This window comes from Equus asinus, chromosome 12 (genome assembly GCF_041296235.1).
Source record: "Equus asinus isolate D_3611 breed Donkey chromosome 12, EquAss-T2T_v2, whole genome shotgun sequence".
NCBI classification, from domain to species: domain Eukaryota; kingdom Metazoa; phylum Chordata; class Mammalia; order Perissodactyla; family Equidae; genus Equus; species Equus asinus.
Genome location: NC_091801.1, coordinates 30,949,175 through 30,963,922, shown reverse-complemented (window position 1 = coordinate 30,963,922; position 14,748 = coordinate 30,949,175).

The following is a 14,748-nucleotide window of genomic DNA, read 5'->3' as shown; positions in this document are numbered from 1 at the left end:
ATGCTGTGGCAGCGACCCACATACAAAATAGAGAAAGATTGGCACAGATGTTAGCTCAGGGCTGATCTTCCTCAAGCGAAAAAGAGGAAGATTGGCAACAGAGCAAATCTTCCTCACCAAAAAAAAAAAAATATCTAAATGCAAAAACTGTAGGCCAGGCACAGTGGAAAATACCAGAGCTACAACTGTGAGTAAAATAGATAAGATCCTTGTCCTTACAAAGCATCTAGCTTCAGGGATCACATTCTCCAACATAATAGTTTTATCATAAATAAACAGGTTGCTTATAACTAAGTTACTCTTTTCCATTTTTTCCTTCTTTTGTTCATTGTTTACCCTTGACTACCTGTCTTACCAGCCCAACTAAATGCTACTTGGTCTACCTCTTGCTAATTAATTCACAGGCAACTTTAAGTGTTCATATAGATACAATCTCAGTAACATATGCTAACTTATTTGTTTAATAGACTTATTTTTAGAGCAGTTTTAGGTTCACCGCAAAATTGAAAGGAAGATACAGAGATTTCCGGTATACTCCCTGCTCCCCCATACACACCCATAGCCTCCTCCATTATCAACATCCCCCACCAGAGTGGTACATTTGTTACAACTGATGAACCTACATTGATACATCATTATCACCCAGAATGCATAGTTTACATTAGGGTTCACTCTTGGTGTTGTACATTCTATGGGTTAGACAAATGGTATCTACCACTATAGTACTGCATGGAGTAGTTTCACTGCCCTAAAAATCCTCTGTGATCCACTTATTCATCCCTCCCTCTCCTCATTCAACCCCTAGCAACCACTGTCTCAATAATTTTGCTTTTTCCAGAATGTCATTTAGTTGGAATTGTCAACACAAATAATCAATAAGCAATCTATAGATAAGAAAGAGCGATATTTATTGAGCCTAATGGGAAGACTAGCCCAGGGCCACTCTCTTCCACAGGGAAGAAAGCACTCCGGAGAAGTGTGGTCCACAGCATGGTTATATACCATTTCAGAGCAAAGAACATACGTCAAGCATGATAGGAATACAATTTTTTTCCCAAAGTCACAAGGAAATGTTTTGCCAAAGTTTAGTACATTACACAGCAGGTCAACTTGACCATGGTTCTCTGGGAAGAAAAGCTTATCTTCAAAGAAGTACAGGTGTCAGCATCAGAGAGAGAGAGAGAGAGCAGCTCATCCGTGTTTTAAAGAGTGCATTCTTTACTTCAGACAATGTCTGAAGCAGACGTACAATGTATGTTTGGTGGGCCATAAGTCAGGCTGCTCTGGGAAAAACACATTTTAGGCCGAATCAGATTTAAACGAGAATGACTTTCCCATTTACCTCGATATGTGGAAACTTGTTATTATTGTTTTCATCAGAATCATACAGTATGTAGGCTTTCCAAATTGGCTTCTTTCATTTAGTAATATGCATTTAAATTTTCTCTAGGGCTTATTATGGTTTGATGGCTCATTTCTTTTTAGCATGGAATAATATTCTGTTGTCAGGATGTACCACACTTTATTCATACATTCACCTACTGAAGGACATCTTGGTTGCTTCCAAGTTTTGGCAATTATGAATAAAGTTGCTATAAACATCTGTGTCCAGGTTTTTGTGGATGTGTTTTCAGTTCCTTTGAGTAAATACCAAGGAGTGCAGTGTTTCATTTTGTGAGAGCCCACCAAACTGTCTTCCAAAGTGGCTGTGCGATTTTGCATTCCCAACAGCATGAGTGAGAGTTCCTGTTGCTCCACATCCTTGTCAGCATTTTGTGTTGCTAACTTGTTCTTAATCTATAAAGGAAGGATATCTGTGTGGAAAAAGGTACTTAGACAGTAACTAATGTTTTAGATAACTCAATATTTAACAGTGAACATATTTTTTTCTTACTAATTTGTTTTTTGTTTTTTTTTTAAAGATTGGCACCTGAGCTAACAACTGTTGCCAATCTTTTTTTTTCTTTCTGCTTTTTCTCCCCAAATCCCCTCAGTGCATAGTTGTATATTTTAGTTGTGGGTCCTCCTAGTTGTGGGACGTGGGACGCCGCCTCAACTTGGCCTGACGAGTGGTGCCACGTCCGTGCCCAGGATCCGAACCAGCGAAACCCTGGGCCACTGTAGTGGAGCGCGAGAATTTAACCACTTGGCCACAGGGCCGGCCTCCATATTTTTTTTTTAAAGATTGGCCCTGAGCTAACATCTGTTACCAATCTTCCTTCTTTTTCTTCTTCTTCTTCTTCTTCTCCCCAAAGCCCCCCAGTACGTAGTTGTATATTCTAGTTGTAGGTTCTTTTGGCTCTGCTGTGTAGGACATCGCCTCAGCATGGCTTGATGAATAGAGCTAGGTCCACACTCAGGATCCAAACCGGTGAAACCCTGGGCTGCCGGAGCAGAGCACACAAACTTAACACTAGGCCACGGGGCTGGCCCCAACAGTGCACATATTAAAAACAACTTTTTAAGTCTTAAAACTGAAATCTTCATTTCTTTATAAATTACCTATTAAATTGATCAGGTAAAGTTCCCCTAAATATTTAACACCAACAAACCCTATTCAACATTTCAAATTACAATCACAAATTTAATATATATGATTCTTTCAAACATTTTCTTTTGTGGGGGGGTGAGAACATTTAAGTTCTACCCTCTTACCAAAGTTCAGTTGTACAATACAGTGTTATCACCTATAGTCGCCATGTTATACATTAGATCCTCAGAACTTATTTGTCTTATAGCTGAAAGTTTGTACCCTTTTACCAACCTCTGCCTATTTCTCCCCTCCCCAGCCCCTGGAAACCACTTTCTACTCTCTTTCTATGGGTTGATTTTTTTTTAATTCCACATATAAATGATATCATACAATATTTGTCTTTCTCTAGCTGGCTTATTTCACATATATATGTCACATCTTCTTTATCTATTCATCTTTTGATGGACACTTAGGATACTTCCATATCTTGGCTATTGTGAATGATGTCTCAGTGAACATAGGAGTGCAGATATCTCTTCAATATCCTGTTTTCATTTCCTTTAGATATACAGTCATGCCCCACATAATGACGTTTCAGTCAACAACGACCCCATATACAACTGAGGTCTCATAAGATCAGTACCGTATAGCCTAGGTGTGTAGTAAGCTATACCATCTAGGTTTGTGTAAGTGCACTCTATGATGTTGCACAGTGATGAAATTGCCTAACAATGCATTTCTCAGAACATATCTCCATCATTAAGTGATGCATGACTGTATACCCAAAAATGAGATTGCTGGATCAGTTCTTCTGTTTTCCACAGAATTTTACCAATTTACATTCCCACCAACAGTACACAGGGGTTTGCTTTTCTCCACATCCTTGGCAATGCTTATTGGCTCTTGTCTTTTTTATAGCAGGCATTCTAACAGGTGTGAGGAGATATCTCAGTGTAATTTTGCTTTGTATTGCCCTAATGATTAGTGACGTTGAGCACCTTTTCATGTACATTTGGCCCTTTGTGTGTCTTCTTAAAAATGTCTGCTCACTTGCTTTGCCCGTTTTTCCACAGAGTTGTCTGTGTTTTTGCTGTTGAATTGTGTGAGTTCTTTATATATTTTGGATGTTAATCTCTTATAAGATATATGGCTTGCAAATATTTTCTCCCATTTGGTAAGTTGTCTTTTCATTTTGTTGATGGTTTCCTTTGCTGTGCAGAAGCTTTTTAGTTTGATATAGTTCCGCTTGTTTATTTTGCTTTTATTGCCTTTCCTTTTGGTGTCAGATCTAAAGAATCATCACCAAGGCCAATATCAACGAGCTTTTGTGGTGTGTTTTTTTCTAGAGCTCTTATGGCTTCAGGTCTTACATTTAAGTCTTTCATCCATTTTGAATTAATTTTTGTGTATGTTGTAAGATAGTGGTCCAGTTTCATTCTTTTGCATGTGGCTGTCCAGTTTTCCCGACATCATTTATTGAAGAGACTGTCCTTTTCCAATGTATCTTATCCATTGCATATTCTTGGCTTCTTTGTCACTTTTGGTTACTATAGCTTTGTAATATAGCTTGAAATCAGGAAGTGTGATGACTCTACGTTTGTTCTTTTTTCTCAAGATATTTTTGACTATTTGGGCTCTCAAACATTTTTAAAAGACAAAATGTTAAAATGCACAAGTATTGAAAAAAGTCTGCCGGCCCAGTGGTGCAGTGGTTAAGGATGCACCTTCTGCTTCAGCAGTGCAGGTTCGTCAGATCCCGGGTGTGGACATGGCACCTCTTGGCAAGACAAGCTGTGGTGGGCGTCCCACATATAAAGTAGAGGAAGATGGGAACAGATGTTAGCTCAGGGCCAGTCTTCCTCAGCAAAAAGAGGAAGATTGGCAGCAGTTAGCTCAGGGCTAATCTTCCTCAAAAAAAAAAGAAAAAAAAGGGGCCAACCCAGTAGTGCAGTGGTTAAGTTCGCACGTTCAGCTTCTTGGTGGCCCAGCGTTCACTGGTCCAGATCTTGGGTGTGGACATGGCACTGCTTGGCAAAAGCCATGCTGTGGTAGGCATCCCACATATAAAGTAGAGGAAGATGGGCACAGATGTTAGCTCAGGGCCCATCTTCCTCAGCAAAAAGAGGAGCATAGGCAGTAGTTAGCTCTGGGCTAATCTTCCTAAAAGAAAAAAAAAGTCTTACTACATTTTCCCAAATTACTGCTAATATAAACTTAATTTTTAAAAAACATTTCTATACATATTTTGTACCTTCTGAGATAACAAGGTTATTTTTCCTCACCGAGATGAATAGAAGTTAGCTGAGACTATGGATTCAGGGTTTTCTGTTAGAAATTCAGGACCTCAATTCAGCTTTGAATTTCGGGAAGAGGTCAGGATTATAACACAAAAACCTGGGAGAACGTCTAAGACAATTAAACCATGTCATGGTGTTTATGAACCATGCCCCTTCTTACAGTAATAAGACCTTTCAAGCCCATCTCTCTCTAGAACTTGGTGATTACGTTTCATTCTTACCTTTTTTTTTTAACTATAACTCTTACACTTTTAAAATAATTTCTTTCACAGTTTTCTTCTACCTATATTAATAGAATTTTGCACACACACACCTCAGGCTGCAAGATTGTTACATGATATTTCACTGTCTGGTTTGAGCCAAACTTCATTCAATACATACATAGTTTGCATTGAGTAATATACAACATGTTCTGTAAATATGATTGAAGAATGACGTATACTTTTGCCTACCTCCTTTGAGTAACGTTAAGTATTCACAATAATTTTTACAAAATTATTATTATTTTTTTTTGATGCTCAAATAACTCAGTTTGGTCAGCTGGAACCCCACATACTGTTTCCTCTCTCCTTGATACTCCGCAAACATCTGTGACAGCATCAAGCATTCTTGCTTCCTAGCACCAACAAAGGTGTCCAGGCACATCCTGATTTCCCTGATTCCTTTCTGTCGAGGAGAGACGTTGAATTGACTACTCTCCAGGAGGTTTCAGTGGAGATGAAATCAGATTGCTCCACATGACAAAACAGGGCAGGTGGGATGAATGTCAGCAGGGTAGCAAAGACCTAAGTTTTAAAGGTTATGAATTCATCTGCTATTTCCAGTTTAACTCTAACTTTACTAAGCCCTTTCTTGAAATTATCTTTCAAGTGTGCTTTTAATTTCCCCATTTTTAGCTAACAGCTCTTCAGAGTTTTTTTGGTTTTTTGTTTTTTGGTGTTTTTTTGAGGAAGATCAGCCCTGAGCTAACTGCTGCCAATCCTCCTCTTTTTGCTGAGGAAGGCTGGCCCTGAGCTAACATCCGTGCCCATCTTCCTCTACTTTATACGTGGGACGCCTGCCACAGCATGGCTTTTGCCAAGCGGTGCCATGTCCACACCCGGGATCCAAACCGGCAAACCCCAGTCCACCGAGAAGTGGAACATGCGAACTTAACCGCTGCACCACCGGGCCGGCCCCAGAATTTTTGTTATATGTATGTATATGTGGTTCATACAATTACACCGTAGAACAAAGAAAAGGAAAGGAAGAGAGAAAACCAGTAAGGTCATTTATAGCTTGAATGAATAAGTAATAGGCATATTTATGAACTAACACTTCCTATAACAAACTGGTTTATGACAACATGCAATTTCCACAAACCTGTTTCGGGAACGTTTAAAATGAGCAAGCTTTGGAGCTGAGTTGCATTACAGACAGTGAAAGACTCTATGGGAAAACAATCGACAACACAAATCCTTGTCCCAACACTGCAGGCCAGGAACAGAAAACAAAGAATCTGTAGCCCCTGGTAAATGAGGCAGCCAATCTGATTTGCAATCATTGAGTTCAACTGAGCAGACAGGTAATGTGAGGCTTTTTGTGTAGTATGCTGAGTGGTAAGTATTCTGTGTTTCCTATCATCTTAGGAAAAAGAAAACATTTTACAGTGCAGCATTTAAATGAAGAAAAGATGTTCATGTCTAAGGAGATTGGGAAATTACTTTCTCTCTGTGCAAGACTCCTTGCCCATATTCCCTTTTAATCAAGGCCAGGCAAGAAGAGAATGATACAGTTTATTTGACTACACGTTTCTCCTTCACACTGATGCCAAAGGAGGCAGCAAGCTGGGCTTCATCGAGAAGCTGTTCCGGGCACATGCAAACCCAGGAGACAGCACTGTACAAAGTAGCCACTCTGAACGCCATGGTGGGATTTGAAAGATACTACTAAATTACATCCGAATTATAAAAATTTTGATGTACAAGTGTTTGTGCACTTCCTCTTTTACGTGCTTAGTCTGAGTTACATTTACATCGCTTTAACGATTCTGAGTCAGCTGAGTGGCACACTTAAATGAAGCGGAAAGAAAAAGATATTGTATAATTCTCTAGCAAGTGCATCACAGTATATTCTATTCATATTTTTGAGCTGAGATACTCAGATACAAAGAAATTGCAATGCTCTTAGGTAAACGTTGGAATCATTACAAACTTTTAAATGTTTATGTCCTATGCTGAGGTCATATAAACCTTCCAAGTGATTGGGAATAAATCAAAAAAGTAAAAGATTGAAATTTTAAAGTACTTAATAAACTTTTATATGTAAAATGTTATCCAGGGCAAAAAGAATTATAAGACAGCACTCTGATCTTGAAGGAGAAACAAGGTATTATATGTTGGATTGTGTTCAGAATAATAAAAGTTGGTCATAGCCCATGATACCAGCAATTTACTAATGCCTATTGACTAGCTGCTGTTAACTCAAGTAAGAATAGAGTATCGGAAATACTCTAATGTGATAGTTCCAGAAAATGGGCTCCAAAATCAATCTACCTGGATTCAAATCCCAGCTACACCACTTCATAACTGTGTGAACCTTACGGAGTATTTAACTCTCTCCAAGCCTCTTTCTCCTCACTGTAAAACAGGAATAATAACCCACTCACCCACCCACTTTACGTGACCGCCATGTCTAGGTTAGACTTAATTTTAGGCTCCTTTAAAATAAATTACAGGGGCCGGCCCGGTGGCGCAGCAGTTAAGCGTACACGTTCCGCTATGCAGCCCGGGGTTCGCCAGTTGGGATCCCCATCGCCGACATGGCACAGCTTGGCAAGCCGTGCTATGGTAGGCGTCCCACGTATAAAGTAGAGGAAGATGGGCACGGATGTTAGCGCAGGGCCAGTCTTCCTCAGCAAAAAGAGGAGGATTGGCAGTAGTTAGCTCAGGGCTAATCTTCCTCAAAAAATAAATTAATTAATTAATTTAATTAAATAAATTACAAAGGTAAAAATTCCAGGACAGCCAAAGACCAGCTGCCATTTCAGTGTCGATTTCAGCACATGCAGTTAACTGCTCGCAGTTTTCAGTCCTCTGCTAGCGATGTAAACCACCTTTTTATTTCTTTGGATGGATCGGGGTCTTCTACTTTTGAGAAAGTGGCCATAAAGGGTTTCTTCCTCAAATGGTGTCTGCTTTAAAGAAAGGAGATGTTTCTATCCCCCTCATAGCATCTCGGAAAAGTGCAGCTGGCTTAAAGCTTGAGATGATTAATTCTCAAACCTGTTTGTTAGAAACACCAGTAGAGTCTGAGTTTGAACACCCTTGGGTCCATTGGACCTGTGTGCTCTCTTTTCAAACCACATCTAAAGCTTCCCTTCCATGTGTATCCTTTTTGCATGGACCACATGCCACCACCCTTTCAGCTAGCAGCAAGCTAAATTAGTCCCATCAAATTCTCCCTCCTGGGGCCTCACGTTGCACTTAAACAGATTAGCAGGTAACTGTTTCACATATATTATCTCCTAAACCGTACCTTAAACTTTTCCAGCCTGAAGACAGAGCATTTCTTTTTCATTCCCCTCGGTACTTTGAACAGAGCTCAATAAATATTTTGGGACAGGCTGATTAGAGAGTGAGAAAAATCATCATCATTCTTTCCAATATATTGTAAAATGTTACTCTTTCTGTGTTAGGGCAACTAATGAGAGGCTTACGTACCAATAGGTGGCAGTAGTGATTCAATTTCTGGACAGAGTATGATAACAGATAAGCAGTAAATTGCCCAAAATGCCTGATTCGTTTTCCATCCTTACATTGTGTTTTCTGCCAGCCTCCAATGCCCTCACCATCTCCCTCAGCTCTGTCTGCTGCCTGAACAGCTGTAGTTGCAGTAGCTTCCTTGACTAGGCTTCCCAGCCTCAACTTTGTGCCAAGCCACCCTGGTCTTTCTACTAAATCATTCATAAAAGCCAATCTGATCATATCAGTCTCCTGCTCAAACCGAGAGGGGCTCCCCATGGCTTACACGCTTCCAGTACCAAGCCCCAACAACTAACTTGGTCCTCAAACTCTCATTGTTTGGAAGCTTTGTAACTTTTACTCTTACTTTGTTATCTGGCTAAACTAGTCTTCTCAATTGTTCTTCCAAGCAAGGGTGTCCATATATATATCCAGATATTTCCTCTCTTTGCCTGCAGTCTGCTCAGTTGGAATTGGTCTCTCCATGCCTTATTTCCAAAGCACTTTGTTCCCTTAAGGCTTTCCTTTCCCTCTAGGTTTGTTTTCAAGATCAGATGAGAGACATATGCTCTCTTTCAAAATACTGTGAACTTCCAGAAAGAGGGAGGGACATATATGTGTTCATGGGTGAGAGGGAGAGAGCACAAGATTAGCTGATAAGTTTAACAAATTTTCATTGTATTTTGATTACAAAATTCTTGCCAATACCATCAAAAAGGAACAACAGCAATTCAGTGGAGAAAGGGCAGTCTTTTCGAAAAACAGTATGAAGAAATTGGACACTTATATGCAAAAAAATGAACGCAGACACACACCTTATACCTTTCACAAATATTAACTCAGAATGGATCATAGACCTACATGTAAAATGCAAAACTATAAACTTCTAGAAGAATATGTAGGAGAAAGTACAAATGAACTTGGGTTTGGTGATGAGTTTTAGATACAAGAGCAAATGAATGATCCATGAAAGAAAAAGTTGATGTTAGACTTTATTAAAATTAAAAACTTCTGCTCTGCAAAAGACACTGTTAAGAAAATGAGAAGACAAGCCACAACTAGGAGAAAATATTTTTAAAACATATATCTGGTAGAGAACTTGTTCCTAAAATGTAAAAAGAACTCTTAAACTCAACAATAAAAAAACAACTCAATTTAAAAATGGACAAAAGATCTGAACAGACATCTCATTAAAGAAAATAATCAGATGGCAAATAAGCATATGAAAAGGTGCTTAACATCATTTGTAATTAGGGAATTGCGAACTACGACAATAATGAGATCCCAACATACAGCTACCAGAATGGCTAAAACAGTAATAACAACAAAAAAACCCTGACAATATCAACTGCTAGAGCAACAGGAATAATTGTTGATGGAAATACAACTTTCCATACAATAAAAGAATAAGAATATAAAGTATTGTCCTTGATTTTATAACTTTTTTCCAACAACTACTGAACACACTATCACATTTTATATTAATGTTAACTGTCATAGCATTTTGATGGGCTTTCAATGATTCTTAAATGAGAGTCATACTGTCTCCCCGCGTGCTATTGGAAATATATGAGAGTGAGTTTGATTAATATGTTGCCTAGGAGTTATTACTGATGTTTTGTGGGTGGAACTTGGGCTATTAAAAGTCCTGCAAATCAAGGATAAGTTCCATACAATGGAGAATTTTTCGGCCCCAAATACCAACAGGCACTTCTCTGAGAAACACTTACAATGGAATATTATTCCCATTTTCCAGGTACTTAAACTATCAGATCGTGGGACTACATTTTACTGTTACTTCCATCATCCTGATTTATTATAACTTTTTATTTTTTATTTTTTGAGGAAGATTAGCCCTGAGCTAACATCTGCTGCCAATCCTCCTCTTTTTTCTGAGGAAGACTGGCCCTGAGCTAATATCCACACCCATCTTCCTCTACTTTATATGTGTGACGTCTACCACAGCATGGTTTGCCGAGCAGTGCTGTGTCCACACCCAGGATCCGAACTGGCAAACCCTGGGCTACCGAAGCAGAACATGTGAACTTAACCGCTGCACCACCAGGCCGACCCTGTTATAACTTTTTATATATTGAGATTACACTCTTATATTATTGTCATTTTCTCAGCAAAGTTCTGTGAAGTAGCTAGAACAGTCACCTTAATGGTACAAGTCAGTAACAAGAAGAACAGAGGTGGTGTGGTACCCCTATATGACGCAGTAACCAACCTTATCATTGTCTTCTTCTGTTCGTTTTCTATCATTATTATTTTTATTTTTGGTGATGAAGATTGGCCCTGAGCTAAAATCTGTTGCCAATCTTCCTCTTTTTGCATGAGGAAGACTGTTGCTAAGCTATCATCTGTGCCCATCTTCCTCTATTTTATGTGGGATGCTGCCACAGCATGGCTTGACAAGCAGTGCTAGGTCTGCGCCTGGGATCCAAACCTGCGAACCCTGGGCTGCCAAAGCAGAGCATGTGAACGTAACCACTAGGCAAGTAGGCCAGCTCCCTGTTTATCTTTTTATGTATGAATACAGGTGACTCTATGTTTCTCAGTTTGGAGAAATATCTGAAATGATGAACTGGATTTCTCACATTGACTCGTCATTCTAATCAACTCTCAGATGGAAGAGAAGCTTGGCAGTAATTATTTACATAAATTACATTCTTCTTCCTCATGCCCACTAAAAAGAAGGTGCAGTTTTATTGCCATAAGATAGATTTTCATTGATTTAAAGTTAACTATATTCTAAGGGAAGATATCACTAACTTGTTAGTCATCCTGATGAGGATTTTTAGGCTGCTTAATTTTAAAACGGTATATGATGAGGACTTTTAGGCTGGTTACTTTTAAAACTACAGATGAGAAGCAGGCTCCAAGGAGTGGAATTTGCTTGCTTGTCCCTTTGTTGGGAAAGATTTACATTTCTAAGGGAAACCTCTATCTGTAAAGATGCCTCCCTCTCTGTGCCAAGAAGAAGGGGGATGGCCTTATCTCTAGAAACTCTTAATGCCAGAGGCAAGAGCTTAAGTTGGTTGCTGTCTGGCAATCTCATGTAACTGATTTAGGGTGGTGGCTTCTAACCTTTCTAACCTTTACTTAATCCGATTTGATTCTTGTCTAAAAGTCATGGGATCACCCAGTGACCAGACCCCACCTGCACTGGCACCATTTTAACTTTTTTTTCATGTTCTTGTAAAGAAATGACTCACATACCCATGCCTTATAAAATTAGCCCTAACCCTCAACTCGGGGCAGCAGCAGGAGCTCTGAGTGCCAGTGGGTCTTGTCCCCACGCACCAGCTCTGCCTGCCCATGGGTCCTGTCCCCATGCTATTCCACACTATTCTCTAAATAAAAGAGCACTCCTGCCAGATCTTGAGAGTCTAAGAAATTTTTCTTTCGACTCCTTGGCTCACCGACCCCGCATCAATCCTTTGTAAGTAATTCTTACACCCTACTGTCTATTCTTTCTCTGTGAGATGCTGCCTTCTATAAAGATGAAGTGATAATTGAGGGGTGTATTTTCAATTTTTTAAAATTTGTACTATAAGTTTGTCAATGCAAATAATCCATAACCAACCTATAAATCAAAATTGGCATGAGTTTATTATGAGCCAAAGTGAGAATTATCACCCGGGAAGGCCTTCGAAGGCGTTCCAGAGAAGCATGGGTTCAGTACAGTCTTATATCTTTTTAGAACAAAGAAGATACATTAAACACACCCAGGATACATTTTCAAAGAGGTATTCAGTCGCAAACTATCAGGTCAACGTGACTAAGATGCCAGGAAAGGGACTAATCCAGGCTTTACCAATGGGGCGTTACCAATAGGGTGTTGTTACCAATAGGTCATAGGAGGGGAAGTATGCATTCTTTATATCAAGAGAGATTCCTTACTTTAGTGGATAAGCAGATGTACAATGTATGTTTGATAGGCCATAAGTCAGGCTTTCTAGTTCAAGCCGAATCTGTTTTAAACTCGAAGTTACCCCATATACCTCAATATGCGAAAATCTCTTGTCAAGTTTTACTTAGGAAAACTTCTGAAGTTACTTTCCAAATTAATACCATCAACAATAAAAATGAACACAGTTGACTTCACAATGAATAAATTGTATTTTTGTGACTATTGCACTAAAGTGATTCCTGGTTAATTTTATTTGTGGTTAACTTAAGGTTCACCATTGTCGACGAAAATAATCCATAACCAATCTATAAATGAAAATTTGGGTGAGTTTATTCTGAGCTTAAATTTTAGGATTATAACCTGGGAGAGTCTTTCCACAAAGGAACAGAGCACTCCAAAGAAGTGGGGGTATAAGTGTGGTTATATACTCTCAAAGAGGGTGTTTCACATATGATTGAAATGCCCCTCCCACAATAGTCACAAGATTGCCCTGTCAGCACAGCACTTGATGGACACAGCAGGTAGTGGGTCTGCTATCTCAGAGGGCGTAGCAGGAGGCAAGTCTATTGTCTCCAGCTGGGCGGTCACAGGTGCTCGCAGCAATCAGCTTCTAGCCTAAGGAAAGATACTTAATCCTTAAGGAGACGCCAACATTGGGAGGGGGAGGGAAGTTGCACCTTTATCTCAAGGGCCTTTTGCTCTTGCCATAGGGAATCTCTAAAGCAGATATACAATGCATGCTCAATGGCCTCGGTCAGGCCCTTTTGGAAAGACAAGGTCAGGCCGAATTAGGTTTACACCAAATGGCTTCCTCATATATTCCAATATATCCTATTACTTGCCATTTTTATTTGTCACCGTATACTACATTATGTTTCAAAACTTTTTTGGATGTGCAATGTAAACCAAGGAAATATATTCAGCTGGATCACAGGCACAGAACACGTTGCCCAAGGCAGTCCCCAGTGGTAAGCAGAAACACATGAGAGGCTGCTTTAGATACAAACCTCACCTGATAAAAATGGGCTTTCGAGGGAAAAGGTTATATATTTCTTAAGGACTATTTCCCTGAAGCTCTTTTCTCCACCCTTGGGATATTTATCTCCAGATAGCTAGCAAGTGTTTTAAAACAAGAGAAGAATCTACCTAGCAAGAGATAAATGTTGTCAAATGGTTTGCCTTATATTTTGTTAATCTGTCACCAGATGAACCATTGCTTCGGGAAAGGTAAACCACAGCATGATTGAATAATTACAGTTTTCTTTATATCAGTCTGTGATCAGCTTGTAGGATCTGGGTTGATGTTGTGGGGGACTGGAATTGGCCACCCCAGGATATGTCTCTTTGGCATGAAGATTATTTTGGGCTGGTTACTTTTAAAAACTGCAGACATGAGAGAAACTCTGAAAAGTGGAATTTACCCTTTGTTAGGAAACATTTACATTGTAAAGGAAATCTCCATCTGTAAAGGTGTCTCCCTCTCTGTAACAGGCAGAAGAGGCGATGACCTTAACTCTAGAAACTCTTGATCAATGCAGAAGGCAAGGACTTAAATCTGCATAATAACCTTACCCTTGTTTACTGTGATTTCTGGTAATCTCCCATAACTGACTCTCCCCACCCCCAACATCCTCCTTTGTCTTTAGCTGAGGATGGTATTTAAGGTGATAGCTTCTGCCATTTTGGCAAGTTACTCAGTTTTTCTGGGTCTCTCCCACATATACATGTTATAAAGCTTTGTTTAATTTTCTCCTGTTATTCTGTCTCATGTGAATTTAATTCGATGTCTGGCCAGAAGGACCCAGATCAGGTAGAGGAAATGTCTTCCTCCCCTACAATGTCCTGACCTCTGGTGGAGACTTGGAAATCCACTTAATTAACCTCACCCTTCACAATGATTTAGCTTATGAGGCTAAACCGATCCATTGTATGTTGATTCTTATACCTTTCAATCCAGAAGGTAAACTTTTTCTGACCTCAGAAGTTCTTTTTGGAGTTTAATACAGGAGTTCTTACTCTTCTCAAGCTCTAGTGTTCTTAAGACCACCAGGGATTTTATGAAAATGTAGTTTCCTAGGTCTCACCTCTAGAAATTCTGATTTGTAGATCTGAGTGCAGGGTCCAAAGACCTCCATTTTTAATAAGCAACCCCTTCCCTCAAGAAAGATTGTGTACAGGGAGTCTTTGAACTACACTTTTAAAATGTGTTTAATTTTTAAGTGTTTTATGTTGAAATCATTTCAAACTTACAAAAAAGTTGAAAAAATAGTACAAAGAGTTCCCATATACTGCTTACTCAGCTTCCCTAAATGTTAACATCTTACACAACCATAGAAGCGT